Here is a 24,710-nt window from a genome sequence, read left to right as displayed (position 1 = left end):
GCTTTTAGATAGACTTGAAGAATGCAGATCCGGAAAGGGTGGAGAAACAAATTGAGAAGATGTTTGACGTTCCCGCTAGTGACTGTATCCGGGTACGATGCGCTCCAGATCAAAATCATTCCTGTAGGCAAATTTAACTCCGCTGTCTGCACCTTGTCTTTTTATTTTTTTCTACAAAATGTGGCTGGAAAAGGGGCAATGTAGCGAGGAATTTACATCAATTTTTGGTGTTAAAAAAAAAACTTTTGTGACGCATCATTTTTGCGCAAAAATGTGCAGCTTCCTATTTTACAGCACTCTTGCAACTTTTAGAAATTGGGCTTGGTAAGCTACACAGGTGTAAGAACGACGGGTGACGTTAAAAGTGGATAAAGATACACGGTGGCTCAGTGGTTAGCATTGTTGTTTTGCAGCGCTGGGATCCTGGGTTCAAATCCCACCAAGGACGACATCTGCAAGAAGTTTGTATGTTCTCCTTGTGTTTGCGTGGGTTTCCTCCGGGTTCTCCGGTTTTCTCCCACACTCCAAAGACATACTGATAGGGAATGTAGATTGTGAGCCCCGATGGGGGCAGTGATGATAATGTCTGTTAAGTGCTGTGAAATTAATGGCGCTATATAAGTGAGTAAAATAAATAAAGATAGATGGAAGTGCTACATAAACATTTATCAAACATCGTGCAACACTTTGATACATTTGGCACAAATAATGTTAACACAACCACAAGCAAAACTGACCTGAGAAAGTCCCTTTATGATACATTTTTCAGAAAGAATTTGAAAGATTTAAAGCGTTAGAAATGAAGAAGATTATCCAATATCCCAGAAAAAGGAAAAGTCTCCAGATGTCTTTATGCCGGATGCCGGTCTGTGTCCATACCTAAAGAAGAGCTGCCAAAAGAATGGGAAAGGAATCCTTTAGTAAACATAAATATCCATTGGGGTTTTAGGTGTTAAAAAAATGATCATATGAAAGATTTTGTGATCTGCGTTTACATGATTATAATAACAACATTAAAGCCCCATTCAGATGTGCAGGTTTTATCCATGAGAAACTGAGCAGAATGATATATAGGTTTGTGGGAGAAGATTCAGTATAAATTGTAATTTATTCATTAGATTTGAGAGTCCTCAGTGGTTGATACCTTTAATGGCTAACGGAAAAGATGGTAACAAATTGCAAGCTTTCCAGACTACTCAGGCTTCTTCATCAGGCAGACCTGAGACCTGAGTAGTCTGGAAAGCCTGAAATTTGTTACCTTTTAATGGCTAACGGAAAAGATGGTATCAACCACTGAGGACTCTCAAATCTAAATACTCTTCTATCTACTGGCTAATACGGTACAAAGATAGATGTTTTTCCTGTATCAATTTATTCAGTGGAATCCTGCTGTTTGTACAGATGAGTCCAGTGGGCGGTCCTACTAGTGATTGACAGCTATCTTTGCCTGCATGGTCATACAGGGAACTGTCAATCACATAGTAGGACCGCCCACTGGACTAGTGTACATACGGCAGGACTTTTCACTGCATAAAATGCAAGTCTTACTGACTCTCTTCCCACAGATTTGTCTATCAGTCTGATCAACTTCTCTGCTCTACAACACCCCCTACAGATCTTATACCATTTCAGCATGACAAGTTCCTTTAATCACCTGCAGATGACATAAGTAGCCATGTTCTGTGTGGCTTATGGAGGGGCTTGATTGCTTGTCAGCTTCAAACAGGTTTCATTTCTTCTGATTCGTTGTAGCCGAGTTCTAAACTGTATTAAGAAATTCATTTCTCTGTTTATTTCTATTAGATGTCGGGGAAGCTTGGAACAAATGTGGAAAGTGTTCTTCAAGAAGTTGTCAGGAGGCTTCCACCGTGAGTACGGACTAATGCGGCTCTATCCATCTTCTCTTTATTAAAGGGAACCTGTCACCTTGGAAAATGCTATGTACCTGCAGGTATAGGGTTAATCTGCAGATAAATATTGTTACAGTGCTGCCCGGCCGCCTTATTGATAGTGTAGGTACCGGGAGGAAATTAACTTCTTTCCTCCCTGCAGCCGCCGGCCTTCACTCATCGTTGTGCACGGAGCGGCTACAGTCTTGGATCACAGCACCGCTCTCTATATCAGGGGCGACGGCTGTAAACCCGGCCCGGATTTTGATTGACAGCTTGCTCTGCACAGATGCGCTGCAGAACCACTTAGAATCTGAGTGAAGGAGTAGTATGTTCACAGATAGAGAATATGGCTCATCCACGTGCGGATCTGCTCCACGTCCGATTACATATTTGTGGGAGAAACCCTAGTGGCAGCCTCATATTTCTGACATGGATCCTCTAGCACTATTTGTGAAACTGCGGCTCCCAGCATAACTTGATGAGAGACCGTCAGCCTGCTGGGACCTGTAGTTTCACTACAGTAGGAGTGTCACAAGCTGCGGACCTCCGCTCACTCCAGCACTGGTCGGCATTTTCAGCACGTGAACGTACGCTATGCTTTCTGGAGACACAAGGGTGTAGATCATTTTATCAAACCCTTGACTGTAAGTTTGCTGAACCCTAAGTGGATTATATTGTTCCCACAGTTTCAGTTTTGGGCCATTTAAGGGGAATTTAAAGGGTTCTGGCCACTGATTTTCCTTAAAGGGGATCAGTATCCCTGTATGTCTTTGTATATACTTGATAAAGACCTATAACAGGTCGAAACATTATGTGATGGCGGAATAAACTTTGTCTTTTGGAATTCATCACTCTGGACTGAACGCGGTTTACTTACCTTTATCCCCCTTAACAGGATGTCTTATTTTTGTGTTTTAGTCCCAAGATTGAAAAGGGCAGCCCTCTTAAAGCCCTGCTGTTTGACTCCACGTTTGATCACTACAGAGGCGTCGTAGCAGCATCGCCCTGTGTGGAGGTGACGTGTGTAAAGGCAATAAAATCGTGTCTGCCCACTCTGGCAAGTGCTATGAAGTCAATGAGGTTGGCATACTGACCCCAGAGGAAGTGGCAGCCGAAACTAAGGTTTTTTTTTAATAATTTTATTAGCCTTTCCCTCTGTCTTCACCAATCAGCCCTCTGTATTGATGATCAGATCAAAGATGTAGACAGGGATTGTCTCACGCTGCATCTCCTTCCTGATTGTATCACTGAGAAGACAGAAGCTGCCCCATCCCATTCTCCAAGAAATGCAGAACCCAATGCATCTGCTGTCCGTGATCCGCTTATTGTCAGAGGACATCATTAGGGACTGCATTTTCTCATTGCTTAAGAAATTGTTGGGGGATCCTGCTAATTGCTGAATAATAAAACTGCAGCACCGCTCCATTTAAAGCAGTGTTTCCCAAACTCCAGTCCTCATGGCACCCAACAGGTCAGGTTTTCAGGATTTCCTCAGTATTACACATGTGATGAAAGTATCATCAAGGAATCAGGAATTCTCTCACCTGTGCAATACTATGGAAATCCTGAAGACATGACCTGTGGGGGGCCGTGAGGACTGGAGTTTGGGAAACACTGATTTTAAAGGGACTGTCAGCACAGAATGACTGTTCAAACTAAGTCCCAACTCTCGGTGCTTCTTGACGGGGCCAATCCTTTATATACACCTTCCCACCTGCTTGTTTTACCTCTGTCTCCTTCCTTCTCTGGTTCTATGAAGCCAGAGCTGTCAATCAAAGAAGAGGAGGGTGTGGATAGAGGGAAAACAAGCAGGTGGGAAGATAGATAGATAGATAGATAACATTGCAATACAATATATTGGTAAAAGCAAAGCACATATACTAAATGAGAACAGATACTACACTTGATGTTAGCCAAAAGGTCGAGAAGCGATAACCTGAATTGGTTTTGGCCTATGACTGCACCCTGGCTTCAAGAAGGCACCCATTGTAGGGATAGGGACAAAGACTCCCCTTAGGAGGACATGTTGTTCATCAATAGTCACCTTAAAACCGACAACTTTACTGCTTGTTGCAGCTGCAGCCCACACATGCATTTTTAATCTGCATGAGTCTGCCTATTTTCAAACATTCTCCCCTCCCCTCAATGTCCCATGCACCTGCAGACAAGGGGATGGGGAGAGGATAACTAATTATTGAACAAACAAGCAGCGGTCCACCTTCTTCCTAGTCTGCAGGCTCCCTGCAGACTGTAGCTGACTGCAGCAGCACAGCCAGATAAAGGCCAGGAGCCCATTATGACACGTGCAATGATGTTCCATTCTTCCATTCTTGCATTATTCCATTGTTCCATTGTCCCATTCTCTTGCATTATTCCATTGTTCCATTCACTCATTACATCTATTGCAAGCAATCTATCTGCCTGGGTGAAAACCAATAGGATGCTCTGATTGACAGAGATAGGTAGCACTTTAAAACAACATCTCAGACCAAACTTTTTTTTATCTTTTTTTCATCCACAGATAGAAAATTAAAGAAGTCAGTGCTCCACCAGAGGGAGCCAGCATTTCACTAAAGAAATCATAACGGCCCCCACATTTTTTTTAAATGCGTGGTACTCAGCAACACCCAACTGATGGGACAGTTGAATTAAAAGAGTAGCAGCTGATAACAAGGCCACTGACTAGGTATATGGTGTATGTGCAACGGGGTAGCAAAGGACAAATGCATTATTGCAGCTTATCTCAGGAAGGAAGGGATAGATAGATAGATAGATAGATAGATAACATTACATTACAATACAATATATTGGTAAAAGCAAAGCACATATACTAAATGAGAACAGATACTACACTTGATGTTAGCCAAAAGGCCAAGAAGAGATAACCTGAATTGGTTTTGGCCTATGACTGCACCCTGGCTTCAAGAATGCACCCATTGTAGGGATAGGGACAAAGACTCCCCTTAGGAGGACATGTTGTTCATCAATAGACACCTTAAAACCCACAACTTTACTGCTTGTTGCAGCTGCAGCCCACGCATGCATTTTTAATCTGCATGAGTCTGCCTATTTTCAAACATTCTCCCCTCCCCCCCAATGTCCCATGTACCTGCAGACAAGGGGATGGGGAGAGGATAACTAATTAGTGAACAAACAAACAGCGGTCGACCTTCTTCCTAGTCTACAGGCTCCCTGCAGACTGTAGCTGACTGCCGAAGCACAGCCAGATAAAGGCTAGGAGCCCATTATGACATGTGCAATGATGTTCCATTCTTGCATTCTAGCATTATTCCATTGTTCCATTGTCCCATTCTCTTGCATTATTCTATTGTTCCATTCACTCATTACATCTATTGCAAGCAATCTATCTGCCTGGGTGAAAACCAATAGGATGCTCTGATTGACAGACATAGGTAGCACTTTAAAACAACATCTCAGACCAAACTTTTTTTATCTTTTTTTCATCCATAGATAGAAAATTAATGAAGTCAGTGCTCCACCAGAGGGAGCCAGCATTTCACTAAAGAAATCGTAACGGCCCCACATTTTTTTTAAATGCGTGGTACTCAGCAACACCCAACTGATGGGACAGTTGAATTAAAAGAGTAGCAGCTGATAACAAGGCCACTGATTAGGTATATGGTGTATGTGCAAAGGTGTAGCAAAGGACAAATGCATTATTGCAGCTTATCTCAGAAAGGAAGGGATAGAAAGATAGATAGATTGGATGGATGGATGGATGGATGGAGGGGCATATACACCTACCCAGGATGGATGGATGAATGGAAAAGCATATACATCTACCCAGGATGAATGGCTGGAGGGGCATTTACACCTACCCAGGATGGATGGATGCAGGGGCATAAACACCTACCCAGGATGCATGGATGGATGCATGGGGCTGAAAGGGGGTCAGGCTGGACACATGGGGACATGGATGGACGCATGGGGCTGAAGGGGGGTCAGGCTGGACACGTGGGGACATGGATGGACGCATGGGGCTGAAGGGGGGGCAGGCTGGACACATGGGGACATGGATGGACGCATGGGACTGAAGGGGGGGCAGGCTGGACATGTGGGGACCTGGATGGACGCATGGGGCTGAAGGGGGGGCAGGCTGGACACGTGGGGACCTGGATGGACGCATGGGGCTGAAGGGGGGGCAGGATGGACACGTGGGGACCTGGATGGACGCATGGGGCTGAAGGGGGGGCGGGCTGGACACGTGGGGACCTGGATGGATGCATGGGGCTGAAGGGGGGGCGGGCTGGACACGTGGGTACCTGGATGGACGCATGAGGCTGAAGGGGGGGCAGGCTGGACACGTGGGGACCTGGATGGACGCATGGGGCTGAAGGGGGGCAGGCTGGACACGTGGGGACCTGGATGGACGCATGGAGCTGAAGGGGGGGCAGGCTGGACACGTGGGGACCTGGATGGACACATGGGGCTGGGACACGTGGGGGGACCTGGATGGACGCATGGAGGTGAAGGGGGGCAAGCTGGACACGTGGGGACCTGGATGGATGCATGGAGGTGAAGGGGGGCAAGCTGGACACGTGGGGACCTGGATAGATATATGGGGTGGGGTGGGATGCATATATGGGGGGGCTAGGATGGATATATATATAAATCAAAACTGTTATATATATATGATATAGATATAGATATAGGAGGCCAGGATGGATATATGGGAGGGGCATGGGTTGCAAAGGATGCTCACCAGAGGGATATATTCCTGAAAAGGAGTCAATCATAATCAGTGTCCCGGGATTACGGCTACAAAAATGAATTAAAGGGTTATTTCCATCTTCACGGATATTGTAAAAACCTGCACTTTTGCAATTTACTGCTTCTTGACATTTGCAGCCGTTCTTGAGATATTAAGACTTTTCTTTTGTTTACAGATCGTTGCCTAGGAGACCGACCACCGCTGCTGTCTCGATAGTAACCACTGTGCTGAAGTTGGCTGGGATTGGGAGGTAACAGCGCGCTCCAGCAAACCTGGCCCAGATTACTGATATATCTGACGCGCCCCTGGGCCTGTGTCGCGCTGCGTTGCGCATGCGGGAGCTTACCCGGAGCCGGATCTCTTGAGGGTTGCAGTCTCGTGGCGGTGATCCGGTCCGTGCCCAGGGAGTCAGACTAAGTGGCGCTGTTTCAGCGGTAGATGTAGGATGACTACGCCACCCGTTGAATGCAGCTATGGAGCTGCCGCTGCAGGGCAGACCGCTGAGGCCGGTGGAAGGATGGTGCAGCGTGGATGGTATAACCCCCAACGGGAGGGGTATGGCCTCAGGGCAGCCGACGTGGATGATGGGGGTAGCAGGAACCACTCAGAGACGATGCGGTGTAGTTCAGGGTCTTTACTGGTGACAAAGATAGACCCTCCCGGAGTACTGGCTAGCGGTTGGGGCCTGGTCAGTCCTTGAGCAGATGGGATGTCCCCTGGCCAGGCGGAGTTGTAGGCCTCCCAAACTAACGATACTCTTCTGGCTACCTTGCTAGAGGCGGGTATAAGTAGCCCACGTCCCTGAGTGTACCGTGTGGTGCTCACCCGTATGGCCGGTGACTCGGGGCCTTCGGGTTTCTGGGCCAGAGGACCTGCAATCCCCTGCCGGTCGGTTTCTGCTGCTGGATAGGAGTTAGTCCCCACAGCCTCGGACTCCGGGTCCGGTGATAACTTCTCAGTCAGGGCGAGCTCTGCAGCTGCCAGCCCCTGACTCCTTGTAACACTGCTCCCACAGAGCTCCTGTTGTTTCTTCCTATATTTGCTTCTTTTCTCTGCTTCTTCTCTACTCCTGGCATGGCCCAGGAGCTGGGCCCAGCCGGAGCCACAGCTCCCTGTCAGCCCTCCTGGCTGCACTCTCCCTCTGAACTCTCTAACCCTGCCTCAGCCCCAGGTTTATCTAGGGGAAGTTCTTCCCCTCCCAGGACTGGGCAGGAGGTGTGGCATGCACAGGATCCCTGACCAAGAGACCTCCCACCTGCTCTCAGACATAACATTGCCGTTACTGTGGAAACCAGACCCCTGGGGTGCCACATTCCCCCCTAGTGAAATTTAGTACTCCGGGACTAAACATATTTTTAAACATAACAAGGTATAAACAATAATAGTACAATAAGAAAAACACATAAAGATGGTTACGGCGTGTCCGCAACCGGGTGCAGTTTTGAAGAAAAGCAAGGTGTCCATTTCACCAAAACAGGGAGACGTAACCAGGTAGGGGTCTGTCCTGCCCCGAGTCCTTAACAGTCTTTTAGTCCATCCTGGGTTACGCTCCACTAACTGTACAAAGGATTCCCGGTAAATCCACCAAGGACTCCTATAAATAACTAGAAACACATAATTATTTACAGGATATGGCCGCTCTCAGTCCTCGGCCAGTGGGGATAAGGAATGGCTGCTCACAGTCCTCAGCCTGGTTTAAGATAGGGGCACATGGGGAACAATTCACTAATCCCAACGGGGACCATATTTTAATTAGCAGCAGTCCTTGTACCCTTACGGGTAACTATTTACAGCTCTTTATTCACGCTACTTCCCTTCAGTAGCTATGTCCTCTTTGTGCTCCCTCCTGAGGGTAGTCCTCAGACCCGTCCGGATCCTCTTGGCTTTCCTCGTATTGGTAGTACTGCAGCTCCTCCTCAGTTAGCTGGGTTAGTATCTCTGCGACAGTCCTCCTCCCAGGTGGCCAGGACTTTACCTCCCTTTGGGCTGCCCCGGTTAATTGGGCCACCAGGATGCTCACTTTTTGCTCCTCTGTGAGGGGGTACACCTGGAAGAGGCAATCCAGCTTTTCTCTAAAGTCATGCAGGGTATGTGACTCCCCTGAGTACTGGGGTAGCCAGGCTGCCCCCGGGATATAGGGCATGGTGAAAGGCATGACCGCAACAGCGGTGGCGCTGGCGGGGGTTGAAGCGGTGAAGCTCTCCTCCGTATCCGACATCCTTCTCCCCCCTAGTGGACCGTGGCCTACCTTGCGATGATCCTCTTCCGTAGGCCGCGGCTCCGCACTGGATCGTCAGGGTTGAGGACCTTCCGTCGCGCTCCTGTGACGTCGGCGTCTGCTGGGCTCCTTCCAGGACCTTACGCAACATCCGGACGTGAGGCGGGGCTTCAGTTCTCGCGCGCTTTCGGAGTCCACGCCCCTCTTCTTCCCGCGCGGCGTCCTCAAGATGGCGTCCAATGGCGGGAAAACTCCACGTATGGCGGGAAGAAGGCCGAAGATGGCGCCGGATGGCGGGAAAACTCCACCGATGGCGGGAAGGAAGCGGAAGATGGCGCCGGATGGCGGGAATCTTCACCACAGGTAAGTTTGAACAGTCTTTTTCAGGCACGCAGTACCCGGTGGTTGCGGGCACGAGATCCTGCCGACTACGCCAAAAGTTGACGCGCCCCTGGGCCTGTGTCGCGCTGCGTTGCGCATGCGGGAGCTTACCCGGAGCCAGATCTCTTGAGGGTTGCAGTCTCGTGGCGGTGATCCGGTCCGTGCCCAGGGAGTCAGACTAAGTGGCGCTGTTTCAGCGGTAGATGTTGGATGACTACGCCACCCGTTGAATGCAGCTATGGAGCTGCCGCTGCAGGGCAGACCGCTGAGGCCGGTGGAAGGATGGTGCAGCGTGGATGGTATAACCCCCAACGGGAGGGGTATGGCCTCAGGGCAGCCGACGTGGATGATGGGGGTAGCAGGAACCACTCAGAGACGATGCGGTGTAGTTCAGGGTCTTTACTGGTGACAAAGATAGACCCTCCCGGAGTACTGGCTAGCGGTTGGGGCCTGGTCAGTCCTTGAGCAGATGGGATCTCCCCTGGCCAGGCGGAGTTGTAGGCCTCCCAAACTAACGATACTCTTCTGGCTACCTTGCTAGAGGCGGGTATAAGTAGCCCACGTCCCTGAGTGTACCGTGTGGTGCTCACCCGTATGGCCGGTGACTCGGGGCCTTCGGGTTTCTGGGCCAGAGGACCTGCAATCCCCTGCCGGTCGGTTTCTGCTGCTGGATAGGAGTTAGTCCCCACAGCCTCGGACTCCGGGTCCGGTGATAACTTCTCAGTCAGGGCGAGCTCTGCAGCTGCCAGCCCCTGACTCCTTGTAACACTGCTCCCACAGAGCTCCTGTTGTTTCTTCCTATATTTGCTTCTTTTCTCTGCTTCTTCTCTACTCCTGGCATGGCCCAGGAGCTGGGCCCAGCCGGAGCCACAGCTCCCTGTCAGCCCTCCTGGCTGCACTCTCCCTCTGAACTCTCTAACCCTGCCTCAGCCCCAGGTTTATCTAGGGGAAGTTCTTCCCCTCCCAGGACTGGGCAGGAGGTGTGGCATGCACAGGATCCCTGACCAAGAGACCTCCCACCTGCTCTCAGACATAACATTGCCGTTACTGTGGAAACCAGACCCCTGGGGTGCCACATATCCATTATTTGATGCATCTACCTTAAAAGCCTTGATTTGCTCGGTGATGGCAGAACACATGAGAACTATGCGGCTTTCCTTCTTTTCCTCGTCCACCGAATCCTTATCTTCAGACAGTGTCCGGTGTTGAGCAGCCTTTTTCTTCTCCTCTTCTAACGTCTTCTGCTTCTGCTGAAATAGTTTCATCATCTTGTAGACCTCTCGGAGGAATTCGTCCACCTCGGCTTCCATGCTTTCTCCGTTCAGGTCAAGGAAAGCGCCGTCGATCCACCTGGAAGCGTGAGATTTTTCAAGACATATTTTGATAAATTTCATGTTTTTAGCTCATCTATTACTGTTTATTCTGCTTTTTTTCTCTTCTACATCTATGGCTATGGTTGTCCCATAAATAATGTTTAATCACCTATCCACAAGGTTGTTGATAAATGTCTGATCACTGGGAGTCCGACTGCTGCAGCCCCCAGCAGTTTTGAAAGCGGTGGTCCTAGATACAGCTTTGTGAATGAAGCATGTGTGCATCTATGGGAGTGATGGCTACGCATGCGCATGACTGCTCCAATAGACATGAATGGAGCACTGGCTATGCATGCGCATGATCACTCCATTCACACAGCAGACTTTGGAACCTCTGTCCTCAGGATTACTGGAGGACCCTGTGGTTAGAGCACCCCTACCGATCATACATTTATCTCCTATTTTGCAGAAGGGATTGTCCGACCTTGGGGTACAAGTCTACAGTCTATGTAACTGCAGACTTGTAAATCCTCACATTGCACGCACTGCGAGGATTTTCCGGTGCCGGGAACGGGCTGTTATGTGATCACAAGTATGTGATTTGCATACTTCAGACCACATTCCGACTAGACGTGTCTGGCTCCACTCAATGTGCTTGCATTGAGCAAGGCCGGATATGTCTAGTTGGGATGTGACCGTATATATGCAAATCACATACTTGCTGTCACACGCCTGTGCTCCCGATGCTGGAGAATCCTTATAACGCGCACAGTACACATGCTGTGAGGACTCACATGTCTGCAGTCACATGGAGTGACTGCAGACTTGTGCCCCAAGGCCGGACAGCCCTTTAATAACACATAATCCCCTTGTAATATATGCAAGACTTTTGGCGCTTGGTTATTTCCAGGACCGAAGAACAGTGATGGGGACAGAACGATTGGTTATTAGATATACTTTGTCCCTATAACGTTACAAGGGGTGAAGTGCTGTAGATAAAGATGATTTTTGCTGCCATAAATGATTCGTTCCCAACGAATTAGTGTTTTGCTTGTTCATCGGGTGATTACAGGCACATTTACACGGGCTGATAATTGGGAATGATTATCAGCTTGTTTAAATGCGCCATTTACTCTCCACTTCAGATCACGTATGGTGTTAATAAATAACGGCATGCCAAGAGTTAACTCAGAATTCCCCAATGGGGTGCACATACTTTTTTTCAGTTTTTTGCCATTTGTAAATCAGTGCAAAAAGTTTCTGGTAAGGTTCGATGTTGACTTTTGAAGAATCCAGCTGAGGGTATGTTGCAAGGTCCCATTTATACAGTGCTTCTTCTTTGTTAATATAAGCCACCGCCTCCTCTGCGTCTGCTATTCGCTTCTGTACAGTCCTCACATCTGTCACTTGCTGAAACCAGGCACAATAAACACAGATAAGTAAAGGGTTAACCGGACTGCCTCCATTAAAGAAAATGAGTTAGACATTCACAAGTTACAGTATGAGACTGACTTCTCACCGGTGAACTTTACTTCTCGTTTGCAGAATACAGACTCCTATATGCTCCACTTTATAGACAGCTGATGTCAGAGGTGTAACTTTCAGGCCTTTCAGGTCTATTGGACACAAATCGTTTCAGGCCTATTGGACGCAATGCATTTCAGGCCTATTGGACGCAACGCGTTTCAGGCCTATTGGACGCAATGCATTTCAGGCCTATTGGACGCAATGCATTTCAGGCCTATTGGACGCAATGTATTTCAGGCCTATTGGACGCAACGATTTTCAGGCCTATTGGACGCAACGACTTTTAGGCCTATTGGACGCAACGCGTTTCAGGCCTATTGGACGCAACGCGTTTCAGGCCTATTGGAACAACTCGTTTCAGGCCTATTGGACGCAATGCGTTTCAGGCCTATTGGACGCAACGTGTTTCAGGCCTATTGGACGCAATGCGTTTCAGGCCTATTGGATGCAACGCGTTTCAGGCCTAGTGGACGCTTTCATACGCCAGTGCTCAGGTGTGACGACTGCCTCTGACCTGCCTTTGTTTGACTGCACTTCAGGTTAACCACTAGGGACTGCCTCTATAAAGACTGTTCTGGCTGATAATGGTGGTCAGTCGGGTTTATGTTTTTTTCATAGTTTTTTTTTGCATAGCAAAAATAATGCTGCAGTCAAGGGCGTAACTACAGTGCGTGCAGGGGTTGCAGTCGCATCTGGAGCTAAGGGGGGCTCAAAAGGTCTCTTTGACTCATATGAGAAGATCACTACTATTAAAGACCAGCAATAGTTGGGGGCCCTAATGGAGATTTTGCATTGAAGCTTCAGGTTACACTATTGGCTGTAGTCTCAATATTCTTGATTCTTGCCTTTAAAAAGGGATAGAACCCCCCCAAAAGAAACAACATAAAAAAAGCCTAATGCAACTCCAAACCGGAGTTAGGGAGCATTTTATAACTACTTCCCAGGAACGCTCGTTTAAGGATAATTGTGCAGTATAAATAGGCTGCCAATCACCGACGAATGGCCAAACACTTGATCGTCGGGTGAAATGATCTTTTGTGTTGCACAAAAAAATTATCGTTCACGACAACCATGATGCGTTTTGGGTAAAAAGGATCTGTACAAATATGAACAGAGTCTTAAAGTAATGAAAATAAGAAGAGGGAAAACTATAACACAGCCTGTGACTATCATACCTGCTGCATCATATCCAGCTTAGAGTACTCTGCAAATTCTTCCATCCGACGCAAAAGTTTCTCCAGTTCCAGCATAAGCTTCTCTCTTTTCCCCAGCAGCTCGCCCTCTCCTTTACGCTTGGCGTTTTCAATCAGCTTTTAGAAAGGAACAGTTATCAAAAAACGCTCCCAGAGCGCCCCGTTTAATTACCTGGACACTACAGGGGGCTGCTGCTTCATTGGGGCTGGCACCCGAGACCCCATTTTCAGAAATGAGCCCACATACCTGGCCATTTTCATCAAACACTGGGTTGATATTTTTTGGCCACAGTAACACTGTTGAGTTCAGGATGATATCTTCAGGTACAAATAAATGAACATCTAGAAGATAATTCATCCTCCGCTGACACTCCTAAAATTAAAAAAATGAAACTCACTATGTATTAATGTATCTAGCATCTACAATCACAGGGGTTGCACCAATTATATTTTTTCCAAAAACTTAGGTTATAAAATTATACTGATTCTCCACAACTACAGTTCCCTCCATCAGTTTGTGTTCTTCCTGCTCTATGTGGACATGTGATTTCTGTAGCCAATCACTGGCTGTAGCAGGTTACCACCGTAGTCACTGATAGGCTGCAGCAATCACATGATCATGTTGGGGATCTGATCACTGAAACCTGGAGGGGGACTGGTAAGTATAGCTAGTATGACATGACCTATATATGGAAAAATACATATTAACCAGGACACAAGAAATATCGGAATAATCCTATATATTATGTTTTACACTAATTATACCCAGGGACGTACGTACAGCAATTCGGGACTTTAGCTCTACCAGGCTTTTATTCTTCGCCTGCTCCACAAGCGCAATCTCCTCTATTACATCTTCATTAGTTTCAGGAGCCTTTAACGCTTGTTCCTTGATTTTCTCAAATTCCATGAAGATCCTAAGCGAAGCAAAGATTATTACACACAGGGGCATCTCACTAAATTAGAATATCATCAAAAAGTTACTTTATTTCAGTTTTCAGTACAAAAATTGAAACTCATATATTATATAGAGTCATTACACACAGAGGGATCTATTTCAAGTGTTTATTTATGTTAATGTTGATGATTATGGCTTACAGCCAATGGAAACACAAAAGTCATTATCTCAGTAAATTAGAATACTTTATAACAACAGATTGAAAAATGTTTTTAAAATCTGAAATGTCCTACTGAAATGTATGTTCAGTAAATGCACTCAGTACTTGGTCGGGGCTCCTTTTGCATCAATTACTGCATCAATGCGGCAATGTGGCATGGAGGCGATCAGCCTGTGACACTGCTGAGGTGTTATGGAAGCCCAGGTTGCTTTGATAGCAGCCTTCAGCTCGTCTGCATTGTTGGGTCTGGTGTCTCTCATCTTCCTCTTGACAATACCCTATAGATTCTCTATAATAGATTCTCTATGGGGTTAAGGTCAGGTGAGTTTGCTGCCAATAAAGCACAGTGATACTGTTGTTTGTAAACCAGGTATTGGTACTTTTGGCCGTGTGGACAGGGGCCAAGTCCTGCTGGAGAATGACATTTCCATCTCCAAAAAGCTTGTCAGCAGAGGGAAGCATGAAGTGCTGTAAAATGTCCTGGTAGACGGCTGCGCTGACTTTGGTCTTGATAAAACACAGTGGACCTACACCAGCAGATGACATGGCTCCCCAAACCATCACTGATTGTGGAAACTTCACACAAGACCTCAAGCAGCTTGGATTGTGGCCTCTCCACTCTTCTTCCAGACTCTGGGACCTTGATTTCCAAATGAAAATTGGAACTCTGGGACCTTGTGGAGTGTGTCAATGACTGCCTTCTGGACATCTGTCAAGTCAGCAGTCTTCCCAATGATTGTGGAACCTACTGAAACAGACTAAGGGACCTTTTTAAAAGCTTAGGAAGCCTTTGCAGGTGTATTTGTTAATTATTTTAATTTACTGAGATAATGACTTTTGTGTTTCCATTGGCTGTAAGCCATAATCAACAACATTAACAGAAATAAACACTTGAAATATATCACTCTGTTTGTAATGACTCTATATAATATATGAATTTAAATTTTTGTACTGAAGAAATGAAAAAAATTAACTTTTTGATGATATTCTAATTTAGTGAGATGCACCTGTATATTATATACTGGAATGTGATGATGTTTTATGGTATCATAAGTAAAGTAATGTGAGATTCTTAACTTTTACTGTAGCATCAGCATCTATAACTCACTGTATGAAATCATAGCAGAAGTAGCACTTGACCTCGACCCCAAGGGCCCCTGAACGGCACATGGCAGGTAGAGGCCCATTACAGATTATTTTTTTCTATTGTGAAACCTCCTTGAATCCAGGATTTTACTCACTCTTCATTCTCCAATCTGTGATTTGTCACCAGTCTATCTAGTAATATATTTGCAAAACTTTTTGCTTTGTCAGCCAGGCCTTGCTTTAAGTCATCGCAGTCGAGGTGTACCATGGTGAAGTAAGCGCGGGTGGGCAGTCCCATGATATCTCTGGCCAGGGTGTGAAATTGTTCTATAAACTGGAATACAAATATAAATCAGTCTCGTTTACCCTTGAGATTTCTGATTTGACCCTCAATTATTATCGGACATGTTGCACCCCTCGCCCTGTAGGACTTAGGACAGTATTGATTCTAATGGGAATGGTAAGAAAATGATTCCTGCAACTTAGTCCTCGTTGCTGCGTCCACCCGACTACAGCTGTGATCAGCTTATTGTCAAGGGACCCTTCAAACGAACCAAAGGGGGTCCCCGTAAAGTGAACCTGTCAGGTCCTTCAGGCATGCCAAATTCCTGCATTGACATCCACGGTATATATCTGGCAAAAATGTTTCTACCTTAAAAGACTAAACTTTTTATGTGCCGGCTGTCATATGCAAATTGGGCATGTGAAATTAAGTATTATACACCTGTCTTGGGTATCCGAGCTCTGCTTCCTTCACTTCGGTCTGCTGCCCCGTGTTGTGCTCCACGTCAGGTTTTACAGGTTGTCCTGTGTAGCTCAGTGACATAATCTCCTAAATCCTATTTATGGACCATTAGGACACACACCTGGGTCTTAGGATTGAGTTTTTAGACTTTTGTTTGGTGCGCTCCACCTTCTGCGTTAACTTTCTTCCATTCCTACTGGGTTACGCTACATCCATCCTGCAGCTCCCAAGATTCCTGAGTGCCAATTCCTTGCTGCTCATGTGCCTTCCTGCTTGCCACACCAACACCCGGGGTCCGTGTGCCCACCCAGACCCGAGGCTTAGAAGATCCACCTCGCCAGGTGAGACTAAGATGCCATGATTTGGGTGTGATCACAGCATCTGAGGTGGGATTTGTTTGTGGGAAGTGACGTCCCGCTGGACTAGTCCTAGATAACTTGCATATGATGAACGGCGCATAAGCAGTCGATTTTTACTAGAAACATCAAAGCCAGTGTTGCTGTGCAGGGATGAGTCAATTTAATGACGGTTCGAGATAATATGCAAGAAGGTCCAATATGTAAAAAAAAAAAAACACATTATGATCACACATACAGTACAGACCAAAAGTTTGGACACACCTTCTCATTTAAAGATTTTTCTGTATTTTCATGACTATGAAAATTGTACATTCACACTGAAGGCATCAAAACTATGAATTACCACATGTGGAATTATATACTTAACAAAAAAGTGTGAAACAACTGAAAATATGTCTTATATTCTAGGTTCTTCAAAGTAGCCACCTTTTGCTTTGATGACTGCTTTGCACACAGTTTCTACTTTCTCCGCGGCTGAACCATCCACCAGCCAGCTGAAGCTTTCAACTATCAAATAATATAACACAGAATTTATAGTTGTATCTAGACTCATCTTAATGTCGGGCGGAGAAAACTTTCAAAGAGGATTATACAGCTGATCGGACATGGATTATTGAAAGCAAGTTCTCTGGCTTCATCAGGTCTAAGAAATCAATTTGATAATCTACATTTATATGGTGAAATCTAGAGACAGATCCTCTTTGCAGTGCTTGTTAGACAAATGATATATAGTATTTCTGCATGATAATGTCTGATAGATGAGGATCACACCTCTGGGAACCCCTAACACTGAGTTCAATGGCTTTTGGAAAGGTATCAGGATCAAAGCATCCACAGGAAGATCACGCTGCAAGCGCCGGCAGGAGATTTCTGATTGTGATTGTTCCATCCCTTTAATACTAGATTCACGTCCAGCTTCCCATATGTTCCATCCCTTTAATACTTACGATTCACGTGCAGCTTACTGTATGTACCATTCTTTTAATTATTCACGGCCAGCTTACCATATGTACCATCCCTTTAATGATTCGCGGCCAGCTTACCATATGTACCATCCTTTTAATGACTCACATCCTGCTTTACTTATGTACCATCCCTTTAATGACTCATGTCCAGCTTACCGTATGTACCATCCCTTTAATGACTCACGTCCAGCTTACCATATGTACCATCCCTTTAATGACTCATGTCCAGCTTTCCGTATGTATCATTCTTTTAATGATTCACGTCCAGCTTACCGTATGTACCATGCCTTTAATGATTCACGTCCAGCTTACCGTATGTATCTTCCTTTTAATGATTCACGTCCAGCTTACCGTATGTACCATCCCTTTAATGACTCATGTCCAGCTTACCGTATGTATCATCCTTTTAATGATTCACGTCCAGCTTACCATATGTACCATCCCTTTAATGACTCATGTCCAGCTTTCCGTATGTACCATCCCTTTAATGATTCACGTCCCGCTTACCGTAGGTTTGGAAATGCCTGAATGGCTGGTGTAGATTGTGGCTGACGGCCTCCTTCAGCTTCAGCGCGGCAGAATCAAAGATGTAATCAGGGAGTTCGGCCTCGATGATCTGAACCGTGTTACTACCAGAAAGCCACGGCTGCACCGTCTGAATATTCTGGACAAAGAAGAACGTTCTATAAAGTGACATGAATACTGCAGAAGTCTCTAATATAAACGCCCTGAACATCCACCTATTTTGATATAAATAAATCAAAAACTCCATACAATTCTCCATATCCTCATCATAGACATGGAATAAAAGCTGCCATATTGTGTATCCTCAGTGGCCACTAAAGGGAGCTTAAAGGGCATCTGTCACCCCAAAAATTCAGATTTAACCACTTATACATTTAAACCGCACCTGTCAGCAGGATTGAGCTCAGTAAAACACATAGATTGTCAGGTGGGTGCCACTACACTGATTAAAATGATACCTTAGTTGATTAAATCCGTCCTGTGGTTCTTGTGTAACCTTTACTTTCAGTTTGGAGATAATGATATGCTCGCGCTCTGGGGCGGCCTGTGGGGGGCGCTCTATCTGGTGCTCTGCTTACATATTCATCTGTATGCTCTTATGACAGCTTACTGTGCCTTCACTGACCTGCCTCCTATTTTACATAATGCATCTAGTAGTGCGGGGCTAGGTAAAATAGGAGGCAGGTCAGTGGACGATCAGTGAGCTGTCATAAGAGCATACACATGAATATGTAAGCAGAGCACCAGATAGAGTGCCCCCACACGCTGCCCCGGAGCATAAGCGTATCATTATTTCCAAACTGAAAGTAAAGATTACACAAGAACCACAGGACGAGTTTCATCAACTAAGGTATCATTTCACTCTGTGTAATGTCGCCCTCCTGACAGTGTATGTGGTTTACTGAGCACACTCCTGCTGACAGGTGCACTTTAATAGGGGACTGGAGTGGAGAGCCATCCCTTCATGGGGGCCCACCGGAGGATTCTCCAGTTCTCCTGTTGGCCAGTCCGAGCCTGTAAAAGTGTTCATGCTATCCAACTCTTCTACTTATAATTCTCATATATTTTTGCAATGAGTATTACAAAGTCAATATACTCATTATCCTATCCCTGCATGGAGGCCCACCGGAGGATACTGCTGCGGACGCTCATATACTAGGTGACAGCCAATAGCAATTGTAAATCAGCCAGTACAATATTTTTTTTGCTGTGATATTCCAAAACGGTGGCAGCAAATTTCAAATTTTTTTTACTGCAGTTTTTACCTGTGAGCCACACATGTACCTACTATAAAAAGTAAGTTGTCAGCATTGAAAAAAAATCCTGATACCTAAAGGGTCTTGGAGATCCGAGTTAATATAAATAGTACAACTTCTTCTACGTCCTGGAAGCTTGGATAGAAATCCATTTTCTCGTCATCAAATGTAAGTTGCATTTTGAAGATTGGTAAAAATTGCCCGTCTATCAGGTCAAATAAACGGACATAAGTTTCTACAGTTTTCTGCAGAAGGTCTCTCACCTGTGGGGGGAGAAATCAGCAAGTATATATTAGTGCTTATAAGGAGAAAAAATACATGACTACGAGAGTGGTGCAGAAAACAGGGAGACGGACTGGGCCATAAGAGAAGAAAGCTGAGTGACAACATTTACTGTGGGTGGGAACTCCTTAATCCCTTCAGGACCGGATAATTTTTTGTTTTGCATTTTTTCCTTCCCTTCTTCAAAAAGCCATACATTTTTTAATTTTTCCATTGATATAGCTGCAAGAGGCTATGTAATGTGCTGTAGCTTAAACCCTTCCCAACATATGACATACTGTTATGTCATATGTCATGTTCCTGTAGATGTGCAAAATTTGGACCTGGGCCCCCACCAGCATATTGGTCAGATGTATGGGCCCTTGTAGCGTTCCAGATCCGATAATGATGTTCGCCCCTGCCTTGGATGTTTCCCATCGTAGTCCCATCCTATAATAATGTCTCTCATTCTAGGCCCCTTCCTGGTATAATGTTCCCCATCCTGCGCCCCTTCCTGTTATAATATCCCCTATCCTGGGCCTCTTCCTGTTATAATATCCACCTTCTGTGTATAATACCCCCCATCCTGAGCCCCTTTCAGCAATAACGTCCCAATCCTGGGCTCCTTCCTGGTATAATGTCCTTGGTCTTGGGCCTCTTACTGTAATAATGTCCCCCATCCTGGCCCCTTCCTGTAACAATGTCCCCCATCCTGGTATAATGTTCCACATCCTATAACAATGTCCCCCATGCTGGTACAATGTCTCCCATCCTATAACAATGTCCTCCATTCTGGTATCCTGTCCCCCATCCTAGGCCCCATTCTAGTATAATGACCTCCATCCTTGTGCCCTTCCTGGTGTAATGTCCTTCATCCTGGCCCATGCCATGGTATAATGACCCCCATTCTGGTTTAATGCTCCCTATCCTGGGCCGCTTCCTTGTCCAATGCCCCCCCCATCCTGAACCCCTGCTTGTATAATGCTCCCCATCCTAAGCCCCTTCCTTGTAAAATGCTCCCCATCATGCGCCCCTTCCTTGTATAGTGCTCCCCATCCTGCGCCCCTTCCTTGTGTAATGCTCCCCATCCTGCACCCCTTCCTTGTATAATGCATCCCATGTTACGTCCCTTCCTTGTGTAATGCTCCCCATACAGCGCCCCTTCCCTGTATAATGCTCCCCATCCTGTGCCCCTTCCTTGTATAGTGCTCCCCATCCTGCGCCCCTTCCTTGTGTAATGCTCCCCACCCTGCACCCCTTCCTTGTATAATGCTCCCCATCTTACGCCCCTTCCTTGTGTAATGCTCCCCATACTGCGCTCCTTCCTTGTGTAATGCTCCTCATCCTAGGCTACTTCCTTGTATAATGTTCCCCATCCTGGGACCCTTCCTTGTCTAATTTCCCCCATCCTGGGCACCTTCCTTGTATTATGCTCCCCATCCTGGGACCCTTCCTTGTCTAATTCCCCCCATCCTGGGCCTTTTCCTTGTATAATGCTCCCTATCCTGGGCCCCTTCATTATATAATGCGCCCCATCCTGGGCCCCTTCCTTGTCTAATTCTCCCCACCCTAAGCCCCTTCCTTGTATAATGCTCCACATCCTTGGCCCTTTCCTAGTATAATGTTCTGTCGTTCTTTTCCAATACATTAAATAAACAAAAATAAATGATTCTTCTTACCCTCCTCCGCTCCCACGACATGCGGCGTCTTCTTCTGTAGCTGATTTCAGTGTGCCGGTACAGGCAGCGCATGACGTCACTTCCATGCGTCGCTCGTGACTGGCACGCCGACATCAGCTACCGGCCTTGATTGGCTGGCGGCATGCATTGCAGCTCAGGGACCCGGCATGTCCCTGCGCAGCAATATACTTCAGCCGGATGTGCGTCCTCAGACTGTGGAAGTGCCATAAATATATGAGATGGGAATACCACTCTGAGTCTATGTTTGATCCAGAGATACAATAATGAACATGAATCCTTATATATCACGGATCTCGCAGCCGCCTTTACCTGGTTGGACATAAGTGTCGAGATGCAGTTATAAAAGGAATCCAATTTGTCCGCATTAATCAACTGCAGGGCATCTTGATTGACAAATAGATTGATCACTTTGGGGTACCAAGTGTTCAGCAACAAGCCAAGGATGCGCTGTTCCTCAGGGATTCACATTCTACAGGACCCCTGGACCCGACAAAGAATAAAGCACTTTATCATATTAAACCTGACAGGGCACACCTGTGAAGTGAAAACCATTTCCGGTGACTACCTCTTGAAGCTCATCAAGAGAATGCCAAGAGTGTGCAAAGCAGTCATCAAAGCAAAAGGTGGCTACTTTGAAGAACCTAGAATATAAGACATATTTTCAGTTGTTTCACACTTTTTTGTTAAGTATATAATTCCACATGGGTTAATTCATAGTTTTGATGCCTTCAGTGTGAATGTACAATTTTCATAGTTATGAAGATACAGAAAAAGCTTTAAATGAGAAGGTGTGTCCAAACATTTATCCTGGGGATGGGTTATCAATATCAGATCGGTGGGCTCCGACACGCGGCACTGGCTCTACCCATCAGCTGATTGCAGCGCTCAAGTGTAAATAGTGTTAAGATTGAACATCACCGCTCCGTTCACTGTACTGTGGGTCCTGCAAGTCAGCTAATATTCAAGTAATAGGAGCTGATCTGCAGCACCAGGGAGCGGCCACTACACAGTGACCAGATCAGTGATGTTCAGCTCCTCCACACTGTTTACATCTGACCTCTGCCGAAGCTGCAAACAGCTGAGTAGTGGGGGTGCCACGTGCCGGACCCCCACAAATCTAATATTAATGAGCTAACCAGGGGATAGGCCATCAATATGTTTGTCCTGGAAATTCCCTTTAAGGCCCACCTGCATATACTATGTTTATAATATATATATATATATATATATATATATATATATATATATATATGGCAAAGAGTGGGAAGGGGTTAATCACAGCCTCATAAAACGGAAAAGCAACACAAATATTGGTTCTATCTTTTACACATTTGGGGTAGCCCTTAAGAGGGCCGTTGGGTCAAAGAGTGAGAGAGAAGAGAAGAGAGAGGGGAGGGAGAGATACCGGGAGATACCAAGAGAGAGAAAAAAAGAGAGACCCAACCAGTGCAAGGCTAAGCGAGGCAGGCGGCAGCGGCTATTTATACCCACTGCTGATCTCTGATTGGTGGAAAATCTGGGTGTGGCTGCTCTCTGATTGGTGGAATATCTGGGTGTGGCTGCTCTGTGATTGGTCAGCATTATGACCTCACAGTGGCGATGACTCATACCTCCTGGGTGGTTCTTCTGGGCGGTTCTGTTTTCTGACTGGTGGAAATTCTAATCAGCATTATGACCTCACAGTGGCCGTGACTCATGTTTCATGGACTGTTCTATCTGGGTGACCTGAAACATGCTGATCTCTGATTGGTGGAAATTCAAGTCATCTTCATGACATCACAATCAGCATGTTATTACTGCTGAGATGTTCAGTTTCTTCCTAAATTTCCTACGTTTTGTCCTAATTTATTAGCACATATATACCACTCATTCCTACAATCAAAGGATCAGGAAACCACTCTGAAATCAATATCCCACAATTTACCCCAACAGCAAAAAAACAACTATACACAAAATACCAAAAGATATATCAGATTATTAATGAGCAAATGAAAGACACAATCACATAAAAATAATTTTTAGAAAGGTGTAGAAAAAATGCTGTAAAGTAAGAACGCTTCAAAAATAGAAACGTTAATGATTTATTTAATCAATTAACAAAATACAAGTGAATGAACAAACGAAAAATCTAGATCCAATCAATATTTGGTGTGACCAACTTTTCACTTTAAAACAGCATCAATTCTTCTAGGTACACCTGCGCAAAGTCAGGGATTTTGTAATAATACAGTCAGGTGTCTGGTCATACACCATGGCAAGACTGAGCAAGAATACACAAGGAAGTTATACTACATCAGCAAGGTCTCTAAGGCACAAATTTCAAAGCAGATTGAGGGTTCAAGATGTGTCATTCAAGAACTTATGAAGAAGCACAAGAAAATGTGCAATGTTGAGGTCAGTAGATGCAGTGGTCGGCCAAGGAAACTTAGTGCAGCAGATGTATGACACATTATGGTTACTTTCCTTCAAAAGTGGAAGATGTCCAGCAGTGCCATCAGCTCAGAACTGGCAGCAACCAGTGGGACTCAGCTTCACTCATCTACTGTTCAGAGAAGACTGGCCAGAAGTGGTCTTCATAGCAGAATTGTGGCGAAAAAGCCATATCTTCCACATCAAAACAAAGCCAAGTGACTCAACTATGCATTAAAACAGAGGAACCAGGGTGTAGAAAATTGGCAGGATGTGCTCTGTACGGTTGAGTCAAAATATGAAAAATGTTGTTATTACAGAAGAGATTTTGTTCACTGAAGGGCTGGAGAGCAGTACAATAATGAGTGTCTGTGGGCAATAGTGATGCATAAGCACGGTGGAGGGTCCTGTAAGTTTGGGGCTGCATTTCAGCAAATGGAGGTGGAAATTGGGTCAGAATTATTGGTTTCCTCAATGCTGAGATTTAAAGGCAGATACTTATCCATCATGCAATATCATCAGGGAGGTGTCTGATTGGATCCAAATGTTTTCTTCAGCAGAACAACAACTCCAAACGTACAGCCGATGTCATTAAGAATTATCTTCAATGTAAAGAACAAGAAGTCCTGGAAATGATCTGGTCCCACCCAGTGGAGTAACTAGAGTCTGATAGGCCCCCACCTGCATGTTGGTCAGATGTATGGGCCCTTGTAGCGTTCTGGATCCTATAAAGATATATGTGTTCTCTCCTTATGTAGTAATGTCCCCCATCCTGGCTCCTTCTTGTAATAATCTCCCACATGCTGGGCCTTATGCTATAACATTTTCCCCCACCTGTGCCCCTGTCTGGTAATGTCCCCATTCTGGCATAATTTCCTTCATTCTGGTTTAATGTCCCCATCCTGGTATAGTGTCCCCATTCTGATAAAATGTCCCCATTTTGGTATAATGTCTCTAACCTGGTATAATATCCCCCATGCTGGTGTAATGCTCCCAATTCTGCTATAATGTCCCCAAAGCTGGTATAATG

The 24,710-nt window shown here is 45.7% G+C and overlaps 1 long non-coding RNA gene and 2 pseudogenes across 1 annotated transcript in view; all 3 read right to left on the bottom strand.

Annotated features, from left to right (window-relative positions):
- Window positions 1-24,710, bottom strand: part of LOC141191482 (uncharacterized) — a 473,452-nt gene that overhangs the window by 128,191 nt on the left and 320,551 nt on the right. The window lies entirely within an intron of this gene.
- On the bottom strand, window positions 3,724-3,825 carry LOC141191518 (U2 spliceosomal RNA; annotated as a pseudogene).
- LOC141191517 (U2 spliceosomal RNA) lies at window positions 4,680-4,775 on the bottom strand (annotated as a pseudogene).

Source organism: Phyllobates terribilis, unplaced genomic scaffold, assembly GCF_046119375.1.
Source record: "Phyllobates terribilis strain yellow unplaced genomic scaffold, ASM4611937v1 Scaffold_46__1_contigs__length_10046794, whole genome shotgun sequence".
Lineage (NCBI taxonomy): Eukaryota > Metazoa > Chordata > Amphibia > Anura > Dendrobatidae > Phyllobates > Phyllobates terribilis.
This window is presented reverse-complemented; position numbering and strand designations above follow the sequence as displayed.